Raw genomic sequence first — 20,910 nt, 5'->3', positions numbered from 1 at the left:
TGGATGTCATATGCACTGAGCAATTTGTTTTAAAAGTAGAAGGAAACAGTGTCATGTGTTATTTAATGAAATATATTTTGCACACTTCATTTGTAAGATATATGACATTTCTATGCAAACAGGTCGTTATCATTTTTATGTGATCAACTGCCCTGTTGACCGAATAGTATATTTATTGTCAAGGTTAACTTTGAACTATAACAAACGATCAGGAGCTTACTTGAAGACCATTCCGATTTTTTTTCATGTATTCTAATTGTTGAATGTAAAATGTTCATGCTGTTTGGGTTTAAACATATCTATTCCCAACAATGTACATAGCTATATTTACATCATATATTCGGGTGCAGGAAGACGCGGGTTCGATCACGGCCGCGTCATACCTAAGACGTGAGAAATGGTACCAGTAGCTCCCTTGCTTGGCGCTCAACATTAAAAGGGAAACTTGCCTCTTCTCTCATACCCTCGTGGCGATGGATTCTATCAGGAATGAGGTGTCGAGAGCGGTTAATATAATTTGTTGAACTCACTTCACAATCGACCTAAATTATATTATATTATCATTATATTTATTATATACAAATAAACAAATAATGTTTTGTAAAATAAATCTGTCACAACAGAACCTATTTCAGTATCAATGCCCAGTTTTATGTGGAAGTCATGCACACTCATCACATTTATGCAGTAATTAGCTGCTTCTTTTAATGTCAATAAGTATTCGTTTGTCTTGCTCTTCTCTTTCCTCTTAATTTAGAATCAGAAATGCGGTCTCTGTTATGCAAGCAGTTGTATAATTGTAAAATCATCAAAAGAATTATAAGCCTGTTCTTCAAAACAACTTGCAGTCTTCACTATACCTCATATTAACCAAGTTGTCGATGAAAACATTTTGCGACGACAAGAAATATAGGAAACTATACCTGTTACAGAAAACGTTTCTTGGCAAACAAACTGATTAAAGGCTATTTATTCATCCATACATCTATCTTGTCACATTCTTCCAAATACTGTATAACAATACTCTCCGAAAACCTTGTCTGTCCATTGAATTGCACTCTGTGTAACACTGAATGTTCCATGTACACCTCCGTGTATGTGTCTCTAGATTATATTTTTGTACTGGTGGCATTATGTATATGTTGAGTTCTGCTAGATGGCGTGGTAGCTAGGTAGTATACATTTCCACTGCCGTCACGTCAGTGAACAGACACCTCACCATTTGCCCAAATCAAAGTTTTCCTTCTGTTACAAAGTTGTCCCTTATGTAAGCGGGTTCCATGTATTTTGATATTTTCTGAATGAACATTATTTTTCTGTTATTTATTTTTTCTCTGCATATGTCTGGTGCTATCTTGTGATTTGCCTTTTTGCGGTTTTTGTCGTTAGGATACTATAATATTTTTGTCATTTGGGTGGTGTTTAACAAAATGACATACAATGTCCTTAAATTCGTTCGTCGAGCCAGAGGTACACATAAACAAGTTGAATCTGCAACAAAAATTTAAAATAAAGTATTTATTAGAAGGGCCGGGCTTTCTGCAAGATATAGAGAGTAAGGCTTTCTGGCATCCCAATGCAAAATTTAAAAAGATACTTTTAATTGTTTTTGAGATAATTCATGTTACATCAACTTAAACAATGCTCAGTGGAAGAGTAGAACATATATACATACATTTACAACTGGTAAGCATTACAAAATTTATTGCTCACTGTTGCACTATGGTGACTGTGAGTTACGTTTAGGCTTATTATATAAATTACAACAGAGTAAACGCTATAAATATCAATGTAAAAACATCACGTATCTTCAGGACTAAAGAATTTACTGTTTTGTACTTTGAAAAGGAAATGATAATGTACATTTTGTAAGATTTATTCTGTGTGAGGTACAGGTCAATACACAGTATATAATTATATTTGCAATATACAGTACACCATCGACGCTCATTTATCACCGATTTCTCCGTCATTTGAACATTTACAAAGCTGAAATTCTGCACACATTTTTTTGTATGTAACTAAATAAATCATACCATTCAGAATTTTCATCACAGCACAATAAGTGACGAAATCGGGAGAAATGTGTCCCTGATCTGCATTTATCAGATGATAAAGTTGCTATTTTATTACAAATTTTAGCATTCCTTCATTAGATTGACTCATTAAACGCTTGTGAGAGCATCTACACAGTATCCAGTTATTAAAAATAATGCTCTTTTCTTCTAAAGTAGTAAAATACAATAGTAAATCGGTGTTTTACTTACCTTGTTGGCGGAAGATATGCAAGTTTTCGGAAAAAATGGAAAATACCTTATCATTAATGGCAATATCTGATGTACGCATCCTCACCATGATGCTGTTGATGAAATAACGAGTCATATGAAGATGTTGCAGTTATACTTTTGGCTTTGTTGTATTGTACTAAGAACAGATCTAGACCATTTCTGAATTTCCTGGTTTTAGTTTTACTCATTGAGAAAATGTCTACACACGAATAATTGCTATACAGCATTTTTCATGGGAGTATTTTCATGGAGTGATGTTTTTTTCTAAACAGATTATTTTTCTTATATGTAACATAACATTTCAATATTTTTATTCAGTATCTTTTTCTATTTTTGGTAAGACATGTTATTCAAAATGACTATATATGGTTCCATATCCATGAAATGCTCTAAAGTACCAAAATGGTGTCTCAAGATTTCATTGTTCACACGAAATAAAGACGGAACTGAATTGGTATAGTGTAACCTAAGGTAGCAATTATCTTCCACTAGTCATTAGCGGACATATATATTGGTGTAGCTGGGGTGCACCCATCTATTTTCATTTTAGAAATACGCGGTGGAGGCAAATATCCTTTATACCATTTATATTGGAAGCACGTGTCCAGAAGCCGACAAGATATGTGGCAGATTATAAACCAAGGCATTTTGACCCTTACCAGTCCAACCCATCGAATAGTTTGATTTTTAATGAATATAAACGTAGTTTACGTGACAAATGTATTCCATATTTCTTAAAATTAACATATAAATTGAAACTTATAACTCGAAATTCGGTAAAAATATACCTAAACCTGTCCGATTATTTTTGATAAATATTTGTTTAACTTTTAAAGTTATCGCATGGTCCCACTTTGTGCGACAGACGGACTGATGGACGGACTGGGGTCATCGGTGATCCACCTGTAGGTGACTAATATCTTTTAATACACTCGAGCAAAGTTATTATTAAGTATTTTATAATCATGGTATATAACAGTAACAAAAGTCAGGAATATTTTAAATGTAGCTTTTCTATGTCCGTCAATGCAATACTAAATAAAATAGAGAAAAGTGGAAACTTCACAGGTCGCTCAACACGACAAAAACGAAAATGTTGCAGGCGCGGTTTGATTGAGCCTGAAGTCTATGATAACGGACAAAATAAAGGAAATAAGAACATTCGTTCAGTCAAAGAAAATTATTTAGTCAGTCGAATTATGTAAAATGTGTTCACAGACGTTTCAAGTTCACGATGAAAGAAAACTTTCAAACGATTAAGCGTCTTTTAATAATTCTCTCCATTCATCTCGGAAGATATCAAAGGAAAAATCCTCGTCTTCGAGTTTTTTCCCCTACTACAGCAGTAGTGGGATGAAGATTCATGAAGCGGTTCATGAGAAGAGGTCATTAAACGTGTTTATATTTTTAGCTAAACTGGTCCCTATCCCCATTTGTAACAAAATAGCAGGAGACCTTACGATATTGTTACACATCGAGTCTGATAAAAACATTACATTTTAGTGGTTAATGTGAAGAAAGGCATATCTACTTTTAGCTATAGCGGTCCCTGATACGGCCCAAGTTCCTGTATAAATAAATTTGGAAGAGGACCTTATAATGATGCTCCAGACCAAGTATGACAAAGATCCACCAAGCTGTTAATGAAACGCTGTATAAAGGCATTTCTAGTTTTAGCTCTAGCAGCCCCTAAAAGGGGTTAAATGTCCCAGGTGAACAAAGTTGGCTGCGGGCCTAATAAAGATGCTACAAATCAAGTTTGATTAGAATACATGATAAAAAATCAATTAAAGGATTTTTTTATTTATTATTTTTATTTATTTCTAAAATAGGCCAACTGATCCCGCTTTAACAAATGCATATTCGCTATTCATGAATCTTTGGACAATGACGTCACACCTATAAAAAAGTGAAGGTCAAGCAAAACATACAATTGTAATTATTTCAATATTTCTGTTTCATAAGCAAAGTTTGACCGTAGTCATATCACATAGATAAACTGTATGCAGCGTACCTTCATTTCAGTGTAATGAGATTCAGTCATTATATAGCATATATATAATTAAACAGATTTCAACTGAGTTCAATATTTGCATACCATACTAAAGAAAAATATTCATATATAATAAATCAGTTAAATAATTTATAACAAATATATCAAAGCAAACAAGTACTCATTTTAATATGCAGTCTGAACAAGTCACAAAAGCAAGAAACCTTTTCATATACAGACGACAATTGTTACAAGGAAAATCTATTAAACAGCACTTATCTACATAAAAGACTTTTATCACACCCTTATTCATGTGATACGCAGACCGTATTCAGCTCTTTCTTTAATTTGATATATGTTGGTATTTGAACAGGTTTTTATCATATTTATTAAACTTACTTATCATTTTGAGATATATCAATATTCTTGCTAAATATACTGAGCCAAAGTTAGCTTTAAAACTGTGAACCGCGTCGTTTAGGATAAACGCTTTGTCTACATTTCACTCAACGTAGCACAATCAACAGAGTGAAAGAAATTGACACTCTCGTCCAATCAGACAGAGCGTTGCATAAATCTTCCATTTTGATAAATTATCTATAATGCGTTATCAAGTAGTTTGATTTGCAAACTGAAGTCACGTGGCATAGGTAACGAAAACGAATTTAGACGGCGTTCGCCGAAAAAAAGAAAACTATGTCACTGGGATAACAAAATAGTACGAGCGCGGAAATGTGTTACTGATTCCGGATAGAAACGGTAACATATCTCTACATGTTCAGTGTATCCTCGAGATCCAGTTTACTTTTAGAGATTGAAAATATAGCTTCTCTGGTACCAGTCAGTTAAAAAGACTAAAATGTCACTACTGATTTGTGAGAAATGAAAACGGAGATTTGAATATATATGCAAATGCTGGCCAGTGCAAATGTGTAGACTATTTCAGGCAGTTAAAAAAAAACGGGAAAGTGGACAAATACATAAAACTCCCGTGTTAAGCAAATTCTTTCATATTTAAGAGTAGAAGATATAACACGTTTGATTTAAGGCCATAGTCATTATCAACTTTTAGAAAAATGTTTGGCCACTGACAATGGTACTTTGGTAATATAATGTTATGTATTAAGGTCCGATATTGACAAAATACCCTGTCACAACTTTAGGTAGCATATTTTGGTCTACTAACTCTGCCAGAAAGATGCTTTTGTATGCTGTTTTTGCAAGTAATTGTATAGGTGACATGTACAAAAACAACTTAGCAAAAATATTTGAGCAGTTTAGAAACATAAAGACATTTTTTGCTATATTGTCATGTTACAGAAATCTCTGGGAACTACGTTATCATTTTGAGCTGAACATTAAGTCAATGCGTGTATAGATATGTACTATGATCAGCCTCAAAGACAATCAAAACAAAACATAGACAAGGTGCAGTATGAAATTATTTCGTTCATACCTCTTAAAAATTTTTCAAAATGTCCCCTTAAAATCGATAGTTCTTTTAATTGAGTTATATCTAGTTCACATTTATGTACGTTAACTGTGAATACTTTTATTTTTAATATTAAGCGTAAAGCAGCACTAAGCACATAATTGATCAAAACACTCTCAACTGAAATCCTTATACATAAATGTTGTTCCAGTTTTTATTGTGATCACTAGTCAATATTCGTGAGCTGTTGCAGGGTTGTGTGAAATATTTGAAATAATTGAATTTAAAGTAATTATCAACTGAGACAAAGGTCAATTAAAACAATTGTAATTAATTAATAACAGACTCAATTTTGACAAGATATTGTCAATTAAATCTAATACTTCTTAATCATTGTGCCTCTTCTATTAGTGCTGAGGTGAAATTCCACACTATAAAGTAGTCATAGTTTATACGTATTGTGCCGTAAATAACTAGTAAAGACTTTGATGAGTTTGATATTGGGTTATCTGGGATAGAAAACTAGGGCACTAGGTCAAATCAAAGAAAAAGCTTGTTAACACTCTAGAGGTCACATTTATAAACATATCTCTATGAAACGTAGTCAGAAAAAGTCAGAATATTAATCTTGATGATTTTTAGGTCAATTTCAGATCTGGGTTAAGTGGGGTAAACAAAACTCAGTCACGAGGCCAAAAAAATCAAAGGAAAAACTTGTTAACATTTTACACGCCATATTTTATACTTTGTTTTCATGACCTAGAGTTAACTAGCTTTTCTATTGATTTGAAACGGTGACTTAGTTTTATTCCACATGACCCAAATTCAAATTTGACTTAAAGATTATCCAGATTAACAATCTGGCCAACTTTCATGAACACACAGTATAAAATATGGCCTGTAAAATGTTAACAAGTTTTTCCTTTGATTCTTTGACCTGGTGACTGATTTTCTTTTACCCCACTTAACCCAGATCTGAAATTGACCTAAAAATCATCAAGATTAATATTCTGATAGTTAACAACCTTTACCTTGAATTTGACCTGGCAACTAGTTTTTGAGCCCAATTAACCCAGATTATAACTTGACCTTATAATCATTTAGAATAACATTCTGGCCATGTTTCATTTATATAGGTCATTTAGGTAAAGGTTGTTAACTGTCTAGAGGCCACATTTATGACTGTTTTTTCATGAAACTTTGTCAAAATGTTGCTTTTTATGATCTTTAGGTAAACATTTAATCTGGGTTAGATTAGGATAAAAACTAGGTCACCAGATCAAATCAAAGATAAGGCTTGTTAATACGCTAGACACCTAATTTTAAGTTTGAAACTTACGAGAATTGATTAGAATGTTTGTCTTTTTGACCTCTAGGTCAAATTTAAATCTTGGTCATGTGTTGTCAAAAACTACGTCACTAGGTCAAGTCCAAGCGAAAACAATTAAGGTGTCACATTTGTGACTGTATCTTCATGAAAATGTTAATTGTTATGATCTTTAGGTCAACTTCAAAGTTTGGTTAGATGGGATTAAAAACAAGATCACCAGATCAAGTCAAAAGTAAAGCTTGTTAACACTCTAGAGACCTAAATTAAGTTTGAAACTCATAAGAACTGATCAAAATGATTGTCTTGGTGACCTCTAGGTCAAATTCCAATCTGGGGCATGTGGAGTCAAAAACTTGGTAACTTGGTCAAATCAAAGGAAAGGCTTGTAAACACTTTAGAGGTCACACGTATGACTGTATCTTCATGATAGTTGGCCATAATGTTAATCTTGATGATTTTTGGTCAGTTTGGAATCTGGCTTATGTGGAATCAAAAACTAAGTCACCAGGTTAAGTCAAATCTAAAGCTAGATAGCACTCTAGAGACCACATTTATGACCATATATTAATGAAACTTAGTTAGAATGTTAATCTTAATAATCTTAAGATCAAGTTTCAATCTTGGTCAGGTGGGGTCAAAAACTAAGTCGCCAGGTCAAATCAAATGTAACGTTTGTTAAAAATCTAGAGGCCAGGCCCAAATTTCACAAAAAACTAAAGTAATTACTTAGATAAGTCTGTTTTATTTTAAAACATGCTATTGCTTAAGCTATTGTTATTTAATGTTGATTTTTTCTTTACCAATGTATCTATAGCTAAATTAAACTATGGTTAGTAGTTTTTGTTTGTTGTACTTTCAGTCACACAAATATGATATTTCTATCTAAGCATTTTATAACGAACTTAAGTATTTGCTTAAGTATATTTCTTATTTTTATCCTTCATTTTATGTAAAATTCAGAATCGTGTTTTGAGCTATGAAATAGTCATGTACAGGTCTGATATGAATGAAAAAGTCAACATTGAAGACTCATAAAGGGCAAAAAACAAACATCTCAAATGACAGACTTAGTTAAGCAATTACTTAAGTTTTTTCTTGAAATTAGGGCCTATAACTTTATCTTCATGAAACTTTGACAGAATGTTAATTTTTATGATCTTAAGGTCAAAGTCGAATGAAGGTTATATGAGGTCAAAAACTAGGCCACTAGGTCTAACCAAATAAAAATCTAGTTACCAGGGTTAGAATTAAGTCAGGTGAATGATACAGGGTCTTCAGGGCTCTCTTGTTCCAATTTATTGAATATTTATAAGTTTTTGTGTGTTGATGATCTTTTCATGCTTAAGACGAATAAAAATTTTGTTATGTTATTGAAAAAAAAAGCACAGAAACAAGTTTATGCCCAGTACTGTTTATCAATATAAAATGTTTTTACATAAACTGAAGAGTGATTTCTGAGTAAATACAATAGTGTCACTTCATAAACACGGACAAACTTGTAGGAAATACGTTATTAGTCTGAATTGCTTAGGCACACCATAAACCTGGCTGCATTGAAACGTTTTATTTTGCTGAAAGATAGAAGCGGACATTCAGACTGGCATTAGTCGTTAGCGTCATTAAATGTAAAGCACCTGGTCGTAAAATCAATCCTCTCTAATACCACTGTCTGAAAAAATATCAATATCTCTTACCTGTGTCTCTAGCCTAGAGAGAAAATATCAGTGTCGGAATCAAGAAATTAATATCATTGCAGATTATTGGATCTCAACAGACTTTGTAAGTCTAGTGGACATTTTAAGGCAGGATTTGAAAATTAATTGTAATTAATTACTTGTCAAGTTATTGTAATTAATCAATGGTTTGTCCTCAAAACCAAATAATTTATTGTTATTTAATTGAGAAGAATGTCAACATATTTGTAATTAAATAATTAATATATAAAATGATTAGGCACAACCCTGAACTGTGGTGAATATACGTCTATTTTGAATACGAGGATTGTTCAAATATGAATGCATCTAGAACGTTATCTTGCTCAATAATGCGGAAATCACGAGGAAATTAAGATTATTGGGTAGATAAACATGCACAATTCTGAACTGCGGCGAATATACGTCTATTTTGAATACGAGGATTGTTCAAATATGAATGCATTTTCTAGAACGTTATCTCGCTCAATAATGCGATAATCACGAGGAAATTAAGGTTATTGGGTAGATAAACATGTTAGTTTTACATTGATGCCACATCCATTAAAATTCATTCACTTTAGCTGTGTCTATCGCTCGCTAAACATTGCCTACTCGTGTATACTAATACAGAAATGGTTGGAAGAAGGTCAGCGTACGCCGTTGAAATACGGTCCTATATTAAGAATCGTTGTATTCTTGGCATAGGGTGTAAAGACATTTTTGATGAAATATGCTCTGTTTATTGGCATAATGAAATGTCTTTTTCGACAGTTATTCGTTGGTTTAAGGAATTCTAATGTAGGTTAGTTTCAACAGAAGATGAACCACATGGCCGTCGGCCAAAAACAGCAACGTCTGCCAAGACGTTTGTTAGAGTGAAAGAAATAGTTGCTACTGATGCAAGATACACCGCTTGGCAAATAGCTAGTATGGTTGGCATCTCATTAGGAGCAGCTCATACAATTCTGAAACGTAATTTGAAAATGAGAAAGATCTGTGCTAGATGGATTCCTCATCTGTTGACAGATTAGCAGAAATAGGCACGCGTGCAATGCGCAAAATTGTTGCTTAAACAGTTTCCAAATTACAATGCACGGTCTTTCGCAAATGTTGTCACTGGTGACGAGACATGGGTTCACCTTTTTGAGCCCAAACGAAAGATTTAGAACAAAATATGGACAAGAAAGTCTGGCAAAATACCGTGCATTGCAAAGCGGACCATGAGTGTCAAGAAGGTAATGTATGCCATATTCTTCACAACTCATGGTCCTGGCATTCAGGCTGCTGTACCTAAAGGCAAATCTGTAAATGCGAAGTTTTACAAGACTAAAGTTCTTCGAAAACTAAAGAAATATTTCAAAAATCGAAGATCAGCAACTGGTTTGGCCAATGTCAGATTGCTACATAACAATGCATCATCGCACAAGGCGTCTATTGTACAAGACTTTCTGAAGCAGGAAAAGGTTTTTGTGCTACCTCACCCTCCTTATTTGTCTGACCATGCCCCGGGTGACTTCTTTTTGTTCCCAAGGCTCAAAAAATACCTTTCTGGTCGAAAATTTGTGCAGCGCGAACACCTCGGTTCTGCAATATTCCACTGTCTTCATAGTATACCTAGAAAAGACTATGAAAATGCCTTCAAGGATTGAATTAGAAGACTGAAATTTTACTGTATTGCAATATAAAATTGTCATGAAAATATTTGGCTTTACTTATGAAAAATTCTGTAGCATAAAATAATGGCGATGCTACATTCACTTTAAAAAATATTTTAGTGGAGTTTTCCTATAGAATGTTGCAATTATTTCTCATATGCATCGGGTTATTTTACCTCATATTCAAAACGTATCTGTTTTGTTATTACACGGACAAGTTGTACCTATTTACTAATTACGTTAGTTTTACCACATGAACATGGACAGGGTCAAAAACATAACCGAACTGCTTCTTAGTGGTAAAGTCATTCTCATGATAACATGGCTGGAACTTTATGGATAGATTGCTTGTTGACTGAGCGGATATTTCTGGGTGACGAACAGCTGCCGATTTAATCTAAAGGAAATGAAGAATATAGTAAATACAGACATAATGTAACTGTTTATTCTGAATGAGATTTTAAATGTAGAGTTGTCGGATTGTAGTGGTGCTCAGTGCATGTGTGTGATTGTTCTCAACTGAAATGAAATTATTCATACTTCATTTAAAACTTCGGACACGGTGATTTTGTATAATACCAAATATCACTTTTTGCGTGCAAGTTCATTCTTTTCGGTATATATAATAAGTTGGATTTTGCGCGCCTAATGGATACAGCGGGAAAGAACATTTTTTATTAGTGCCACGCCAACCTATACACATATTAATAAAATATTATAGCTGTAAAATATCGCGGAACATTTGACAGACGCTTTTTGTATAGGGATTTAGCAGACACTTTAATATCAGAATTTTTTTCGCACACCGGACTGGCGTTTCCGGCGACTTAACCCATGCCGGCAAAACCCATTCCAAATGACTCTTGTGCTGTTAATGACAACTAATGGTTCGTGCACTGATAATTTATTGTTTATGTAAAATACGAAAACGGCAGGTACCTTGATAGTTTCTCTCCGTTCCTTATAGTATATTTCTCGATTCAAAATACGTTAGTTTACCGTTAGAACATAGCGCTACGCTACAAACGATAAAACTTAAGTGGAACTTTGTTATTGTGCGTGACGCAAAACATCATGATGTCACTTCTGCTTACGGACGTTAATTTCCCGCGCTTTGTGTTCATTCTCTTAAAAGAAAGAGTGCTACGTTTGTATTTCTACCTGTCATTTGTACAATACTGTATGCAATAAAAATTATATGCCAGAGTAAAATGCCAGCATGTATACGATATGCAAGTAAAAATATCAGTCATGTGTTTACGTATCGGATAGAAATATCCGTCCCTCGGCCACCTGCGCATTGGGCAGTAATGAGGCTTTCCCTCGGGACGCATATTTCTATCCGATTCGTAAACACATGACAGATATTATTAACCTTAATATGCAAACTGGTGAAACACTGAGAATCATCAGTGAGATATTTCTCTTTATCACTCACAGCGCCGAATTTCTCTTTTTCGTCAGAAAAAATATCTAAAATAATTATCACAAGACATAAACTCAACCTTACTAATATGCCAGCATATACGTCAAGTTCAGTTGTGTTCCATCCCAATTACGCGCCACTGAATTTGTCATATTATGCAGCACCTATATCTAAGAAATAATTATAGCAAGAGAGTGTTTTAACACTGTGTATGCACGATGGGCGGTTATAAGTCGGGTGTAATAATTCCACGCAGCCCGAGTGAAATTATTTTTACTACATACTACCACCCGAGTGTTTAAATAATGTTAAAACACTGTTTTTCTATAAATTATTTCGATTCTAACACCTTTAATCTAAAACAGTAGATAAAATATAGTAGTGCTTTTTCTTGGTTACAGCAAAAACATTGACGTCACAGCATGTTAACGTGACGTCATTCTAGCATATAGTATATAGCGTAAGAGTGTTTTAACAGACAAAAGCATTTATAGAATGAAATGTCTTAGCTATTGCTATGGAATCCATGATTATATTTAATTCAGCAGTTGTTTACAGATTTTAGGGCTGTTTTTTTTTTTAAACTGAACTTCAACATGTGTTTTTGTAAACAAAGCAATCTCCCGGTCATTCAAAGAACTGGCGGCAATGGCCTTAAAAGTTGTAAATATGCATTTTTAACTATTGAAACTTGCCACTTTTGGCCGCGGATAACAAAAAGTTATATTTCGTAGTTACAAAACTTTTGATGAAACAGCCTTTAATGATGATCTATCTCAAGTTCCATTTCATGTTGCACATGTTTTAGATGATATATTTTGGGCACACAACACTATGTTCGTAGACATATTAAATGAACACGCACCTATAAAAAAATACCCCCAAAAAGACGCACCATCATATATGAACTCACAATACAGAAAAATTATATATAATACACGTCAGGCACATAATAGATTCTTAAAAACCAAAAGCACAAGGGAATGGGAGGGAAAACTACAGGAAATTAAGAAACCGTAAAACAGCTATAAAAAGATATTCAATAAAAGTCTACTTTCAGGAAAGGTGCGGCGGCGGACCAAAGACTTTTGGCCTACAGTCAAACATTTCCTATCAAAGAAATCCATAAACAAAAATAGTTGCGATATAATTATAAAGGAAAACGACACACTTGTACCAGATCAACCTGAAGTATATGAATCATTCAATGATTTCTACGTAAACATTGCAAAAAAAACCCATAGGTATACAGTCAAACCTGAATACAGACCATAGTCATAGAAGCATTCAACACGGGGGAGGAACTATTACACGAGACTCGGTTGTGGAGGATATCATGTTACAGATTTAGGAACCTACTGTTACAGTATTCCTGGATAACGTTACAGCATTCGGACGATGATAATCGCTGTCCAGGGAAATGGTAAAGATTTATCTCTTTTTTTTGGCAAAAATAAAAATTGTATTTCCAGATCAATGGATTGTACGTCATTTGAGACATGGCGTGGAGTTTCCACTTTTTCTATTTTAACATGCGAAACACTATATTGATATCTATCAAGCGTTTTATGACAAAATTTGAAAATTTGATAGAAAATTATCAAAAAGAAATGGATTAAAAGATATTTCAACCGTATTTTATGCTCATTTGAATTGATAAAAACCGTCTTCAAGCATGCACTTATAATATCAGGTAGAAAAATGTGTGTGGGTCTAATTTTTCGTGGTTTTATAAAATATTACAGTTTAGCAGGATATGTTACAGTTCTTGGGTGCTATTTCTGAATGTGTTACAGATTTAGGAGGATACATTTTTCTTCTTCAGGATTCTGTTGTTAAATATGAATACTGCCATACAACATTTATTTCGTAATCTGAAGCAGTTAGGCATGTACTAGAGAGGCATCCAAAGAATAAAGTTTCTGTAACAACGTTTAAAAACAAAGGAAAGAAATTAACTAGAACATTCAACCTAACAGGAGAAGATGTCGGTTGTGATATGTCAAGAATCACATATGATGAAGAGTTAAATAGAATTCAGATTCAATTAAAATACACTACTGACAGTCCAGTTCATAAAATCAAACGCGTTAATATACCAACTTAACATGTTTAAAAACAGCTATTTCCAGACATTGATTCAAGCAAAGAGCTATACAAATAAAATATCTTTCTTTGTATTTTATACTTCTTTGATTCAAGCAATGAGGATCCTAGATCAGAAGTTTATGATGAAAAACCTAAGATTTCAACAGCTGATAATCCATGTTATGCAGAGCAAATCTCCTATCCTTTTTCCATGCAAATTAACCTATCAATTGAACATCTCTAAAAACATCGGTTGTTAAAAAGCGCAGACTTTTGTTATAGCCTCAAAATAAATCAACAGACATATCGCTGATCGATATCGAAAATGCTCTAATTGTTTCTTTATCTATATTTACATAGATTACTTTCGTTCAAATTTAAGACGATAGCGAGTTACTATGGTTATTAAGTAACTTCTAATTTTTGAACAACCCGAATTTAATTTGCTCCTACTAGCATGAACACAAAGCCAGATAGTGGACATTACAGCCCTGAGACATGCTTCGAATGGCGCACAGTCCTGAAAAAAACCCCTTTACACCGGCATACATACAAAGACAAAGACAAAGACAAAGACACATACAGTTTTAGATGAAAATCCTGACACATTTAGACATTTTAACAATGAGTTGAGTGTGACATCCTCTTAAATGATATAGGCTCCTTAATGTGCTTCAGATTAGCCAATTTGGTTGCAGGGTTGTCGTAATGCTAATGCTAATGCTAATGCATTAATTATGCATTATTTTTTTCAAATAATGCCAAGTAATGATTAATGCCACAATTTTAGCATTACAAATAATGCTAATTTAATGCCAAAGTTAGTAATGCTAATGCTAATGCTTAGCATTACTTCGGCATTATTTTCTGTATCAATGGAAATCCAAGGTTCAAGTTAACTTGGTGTGAACCAGATCAGATCCAGAGATATACCACAAACCTCAATCTGAAGGACATAAAACACAATCCAAATGTTCAGGTATGCACAATATTCTGCCTAAATACTGATAAAATTTCAATCATATATGGGCTATCTAGTTATGAAACATTTTTGAACATACAATTTTACTTAAAACACTAACACTGTTTGTTTGTAACCAATTAAATTTTCAATAACATTCACAGTGTATCTAATGCAAATTAATGCATTGAACTATACATTTAAAATCTGGGACAGCTCCAAAGCGCAAATTCATAATAACAATTAAAGTGTGACATAATTAGTTTTGTCAACCAAAATATCAAACAGAATCTATTGTTATCTTTAAACACCTTTTTATCAATTAACAGTATGCCACTGATAGTGATGTTAAAGACCTTAAGGCAGCTAGCTTTTACATGTCATGTCAAATTAGGCTGTTAGGGAGTCATTAAACAGGTACTTGACTTTCAACATAAGTGTCTTTTATAAAGTAATGGTAATGGTAAAAGAAAAATTCAGATATAATATAAGAAAGTCATGCATGTATTTAACTATAGATTACTTAGGTAAATACTGTAAAGCAGACTAAACGCTCAAATCTTTGAGCAGCTCATGTTCATAAAATGCAACAATGATAAACTATAATACATTAACAATATCAAGCACTGGAGACATAGACAGATACAAAAATACTGAAGAATTTAAATGCTGTGTTTCTTATGGTGCTGTTGGATCATGTCAAGTATTTCATACAAATTATATATAGTCCTTAGTTGGTAGATTTGACTCATTACAAATGATTGTCATGTGTTGCTGCTATGAAATAAACAACTAAAATGATTAAATGAAAAACAAACAACAAACAAATAGTGATTCGATTATAACATGCAATGATTCACAAAAAGTAATGCTAATGCTAATGTTAATGCACCCTATGTAATGCTAATTTAATGCATTATTTTGACAAAAATGAGTAATGCTAATGCTAATTTAATGCCAATTTTTTCTAAGTAATGCTAATTTAATGCATTACTTTGCAAGTAATTATTAACAACTCTGTTTGGTTGTGCATGTTTGCCAGATCTTCATTACGCAGCTGCATATCTGCGTGTAGGCAGCTATGCGCCTGCAAGCAGACATTGATTCGGTGGTTATTCCAATAGTAAATACGTTTACATGCTTTTACAAAAAAAAAGTATCTTTTGTTATTTGAAATCAAGTTTTATTGCACATGTACGAATTTTCTTTAGAAAAGACAATTAATTTCTTAAGTTCTCCAACCGATTCCGAGAGGATATTTTCTTTTAAGCATATTTGTAATTGAAATTGTTTTTAAAGACACGCATTGCAGAGCCAGGGCTCACGCTGTCAGTCACCATTATCGCCATTTGCGATTATTTTTTTTAAATGGCAAATATTTTTTTCATTTTGGCGACAGGAACTGGCGATCATTTTATTCAAAAGCTACATAAATAATTATGCCAAGTGAGATAGTAACCCTCTTCTGAAGCTGGGTCATACCGGTTGCTTGATAGCCTAAACAGGTATTATTTATAAAGGATCAGCCGATTAAAGTACAAACGACGATTCAATGCGAATTGGTGATTATGGTATCATATACATTGGGTATAGAACACCAGCTTTCAATTAAAATGTTTAAACTGTAACATATCCTGCTCAACTGTAACATTTTATAAAACCGCGAAAAATTAGACCCACAGTATTTGTTTCTACCTCATATTATACGTGCATGCCTACAGGAGGTTTTATCGATGCAATGAGCACAAAATCAATTTCTTTATGATAATTTTTTATCAAAATTTCGAATTTTGTTATTAAATGCTGGATATACATCTATATACTGTGTTTCGTATGTTAAGCCATGTCTCAAATGACATACCTACCACTGATCTAAAAATACAGCTTTTATTTTTGAAAAAAATGAGATAAATCTTTAACAGCTCTTTGGCAAACAAAACACCGCCAGCGATTATTATCCTCCGAATGCTGTAACGTTATCCAGGAATACTGTAACAGTAGCATCCTAAATCTGTAACATGATATCCTCCACAACCGAGCCTCGTGTAACAGTTCCTCCCCTGTGTTCAAGAAATATATAAAAAGAAAAACATCCCCAACCCGGTTAACTTTAATTTAAAACCAGAGAAAATCGAACAATTTTTAAAAGTTGTTGAGCCAAAAAATGCTACTGGATACGACACAATACCACCTAAAATACTAAAGTACTCAGCAAATATAATTTCAACACCCATCAGTATCATAGTAAATACAATGATAATAACTAATAATTTCCCAAATAGTCTTAAGGCAGCCCAGGTTACACCAATTTTTTTAAAAAAATGACCTGTTTACTCTTAAAAACTACTGCCCTGTAAGTATTCTTCCGACAATGTCAAACATTTTTGAAAAGGTTATTAATGAACAGTTAAGTGAGCATTTCGAACAAATATTTCATGATTTTCTTAGTGCCTTTCGAAGAAATTATGGTTGCCAAACAACTCTCCTACGTCTTGTGGAGGACTGGAAGGAGGCCTTGGATAGAAATGAGTATGTAGCAGCCATACTTATGGATCTGTCCAAGGTCTTCGACTGCCTCCCACATGACCTCATTATAACAAACTAGAAGCTTATGGCCTCTCACATGAAACATGCTCTCTGATAAACAGTTACCTTAAAATAGGAAACAAAGAGTGAAAATAGGCCAAAACTACAGCTCCTGGCTCGAGACCATTAAAGGCGTTCCCCAAAGCTCAATACTAGGACTGCTAATATTCAACATCTTTATTGACATATTTTATTTTGTTGAAACATCAAAACTCTAAAATTACGCTGATGACATTACCCTTTCTTTCAACCATCCAGACCTAGACATTTTAAAAACTACCTCAGAACAAGACAGTGAAAAATTAATAAAATGGTTCGATTTTAATCAAATGCAAGCAAATCCAGAAAAGTTCCAAGCTATAGCTATAGGTAAAAACACACGTCCTAAATTATCAACTGTCACTATAGGAAGTAATAATATTATTTTTGAAGAATCAGTAAATTTATTAGGAATAGATTTAGATTACAGCCTAAATTTCGATCACAAGATAAAAAAAATGCGTCAAAAAGCCGCTAATCAATTAAATGTAATACTAAGACTAAGCAATTTTTTTTAATTTTGAGTGCAAACTACTTACATATATAAGTATTTTGTTAAATCTACTTTTAATTATTTCCCAGTAGTTTGCATTTCTACAGATAAATCAGAAAAATTACAACATAGAGCCTTGAGGATTGTGTATAATGATTTCGAGTCCTCATACAACGAACTTCTAGAGTAAACATGCCAACATTACACCTTGGAAGATTAAGAACTTAAGCAATTGAAACTTTTAAATGTCTTTATAATTTATCTCCACCATATTTACATGACTTAGTAACTTTTAAAAACTCAAAATATTCTTGTAGGTATACCAATACAGTTGAATTCCCGAACGTAAGAACCACCAGCTTCGGTAAGAGATCCTTTCGGTTTGAGGCGACACAGGTCTAGAACAGCCTACCAAACAATATACGCCAAGTAGAGAACTACAAGGAGTTTATTAGGTTAGTTACAGTATGTTTGATGTATGCTCTCGTATTGCTTGCTTTCTAGTTTCTTTTTATTTGAATTCTTATTTTTCTGTTTCAGCTTTTGTTTGTTTGTCAGCTTTTGATTGTCAGGTACAGCTAGTCAGCATGCTCGCTAGCCTTTTGATATTCTTTTTATTCCTTTTGTCTTAAATGTATTGACATATGTCATATTATTATCCTGCTTATTGCTAGTCATGTTTGTTTTAACCATGTCTTAAATGTCTTAAATGTATAATCTTAACTTAAAATATCTTTTAGTTACAGGTTTTTTTATTGCTTTATTGTCTTAGTCGGAAAATAGCATAATGCTAATGTTATACGTTTATAAGACCGACTCAAAATAAAGTTTCTTTTATCTTGTATTTTGTATTTGTTTTTTATAAACATAATGGCGCAGTGTAGATTTCACGGACCTTATCACCAATACTCGATATCAATGTACATAAGTGAAAATGGTGTTAAACTGAGGCATCATATGTAACATAATAGCCTAAATAAATCCGTTTTGTCGTGAAGTATCGGTATGGGTCTCACTTGAATATGTAAGTATAAAATAAAAAGAAATTTTGTTTCGTTTTCAGCGAGATATCGGAATATATCTTCACTGATAAGACATACAATTTTAATATAATCAAGAAGACTGAATATTAATTTGTCTTCCTTATCGGTGAACATATATTAGAGAATCATACTGCAAACAAATAAATATCCTATATTTACTACATGAATGTGAACTTGTGGACGTACGAAATTGCTTCAAAGTCATTTTTGAAGCTGACGTTTACCAGGAGACACTTTTAAAACACAGTTGTATCAAAAATTAAAAGCAATTCAAATAACTTGGCAATAACACTCTTGTCGATTTGTTTAATTGGATGTACAAGACAAAGCTTCTTCTCCTCTCATTTAAGCGTACTTACAACTTCAATTATGCTTCACTGACTGTTGGTGGGCATCTGGTCTTCCTCCTTTGCTTTGTCATATGATCTCATGTATCTTTATGACTTAAAATCAAACAAAAGCAAACATAGTGATTAACATTTTTTAGATGTAATTTTTGCAAGTCTGATGCAAGTCTGATGCAATTTTACGTGTCTTTTCCTCATTTTTATTTGCGGGCAAATCGATTTCATTAATGGCGGCTTTTAATTCGTCAAGATTTAAGTTACTTTCTGCCATTTTCTCTAAACGAATAATGAATTCACGTTTTGTTTTTCCAATCTTCTTTAGTCAATCCAAATCCTTTTTTAGGCTGGAAAATTATAGCTACTGCCAACAATAATAGGACCCTATAATCTGGATAGACCTTTCCTTGATGTTCCATGTCAAAGGGTAAAGAAAAATGGAATCATCACAAATGGTCTGTCTGATATGGGCGTGAAAGATGAGAACGTACAGTATATTATTATGATATATCCGAACTACTGTCAAATGATAAAATGTCTTAAATAAAAGACAGAACGGGGAATGTTTCTTATATAATTTCAATCACTCTCTGTGGCAAGTTTTCGACATAGGGCCTTTATCAAGTCAAATTCACAATATTTAGATAACATACTTGCAATTCCTGTGTCCTAAAAATGGATAAACTTAATTATATAGATGAAAGTCCAGAAGAATTTTGATATTCTTATTGTTCTTAAAGTCTTGATTGTTACTCTATATTCCATGTACTTATTGTATGTTTTTATTGTTATTCTTTGCTTCGATATTCATTCACTAAAAGTTTTTGTTTAAACGGATATCTTTCATCATCCTAAAATATGCTTTTAAACAGAACATAACAGAAACTTAGTAAAGTCTTAAATGCATAAATCATTGAAATGATTTTGAGTTTAGTGCCCAGTTTTCGAAACTCATGGCGCCGAACGATTGGATATCAAATACTGCTGAAGTCCGTCTTCAAAGTATTTTACACAAACTGTTTGCACAGTAAGAGACACATACTGCATCCGAATGTTTAGATACACCTAACGAACGCAACAGCTTTAGATATTGGCTTAGTAACTTGAAGGCGTATTTTAAAGGTTATAAATTATTACTGCCCGGAACTCGCTGAATTACATTGTTACGATATCAGTTACTAACAATTTATAGTACTTTATGGATTACAGAAACTTGCAGATAAATCTGAAGCATTTCACTTTAATTATGGTTGCTCTAGATTGTAAATTTGATTGTGTTGTGCCATATAATTTTCTAGAAAGGAAACAACTTATAGCATAATTTCAATAATGAAATGAATCTTGCATGCTAAAATTGAAAGTTAATGTTAATATGTCGTTTACCATGCTTAAAGGATTATGACAGCTCTGTTATACCATATTTTTACAAAATAAATTCTTAGCAACTGTGACCAGTACTATCCTATTATTCACACATATTTTGTCAACAGTTATGTATAAAATCATGTACAAAAATGTAAAAATGATTTTTCACCTTT

Source organism: Mercenaria mercenaria, chromosome 19 (assembly GCF_021730395.1).
Source record: "Mercenaria mercenaria strain notata chromosome 19, MADL_Memer_1, whole genome shotgun sequence".
Classification (NCBI taxonomy): Eukaryota; Metazoa; Mollusca; class Bivalvia; order Venerida; family Veneridae; genus Mercenaria; species Mercenaria mercenaria.
The sequence above is the reverse complement of the archived record's forward strand: the minus strand, read 5'-3'. Positions refer to the sequence as shown.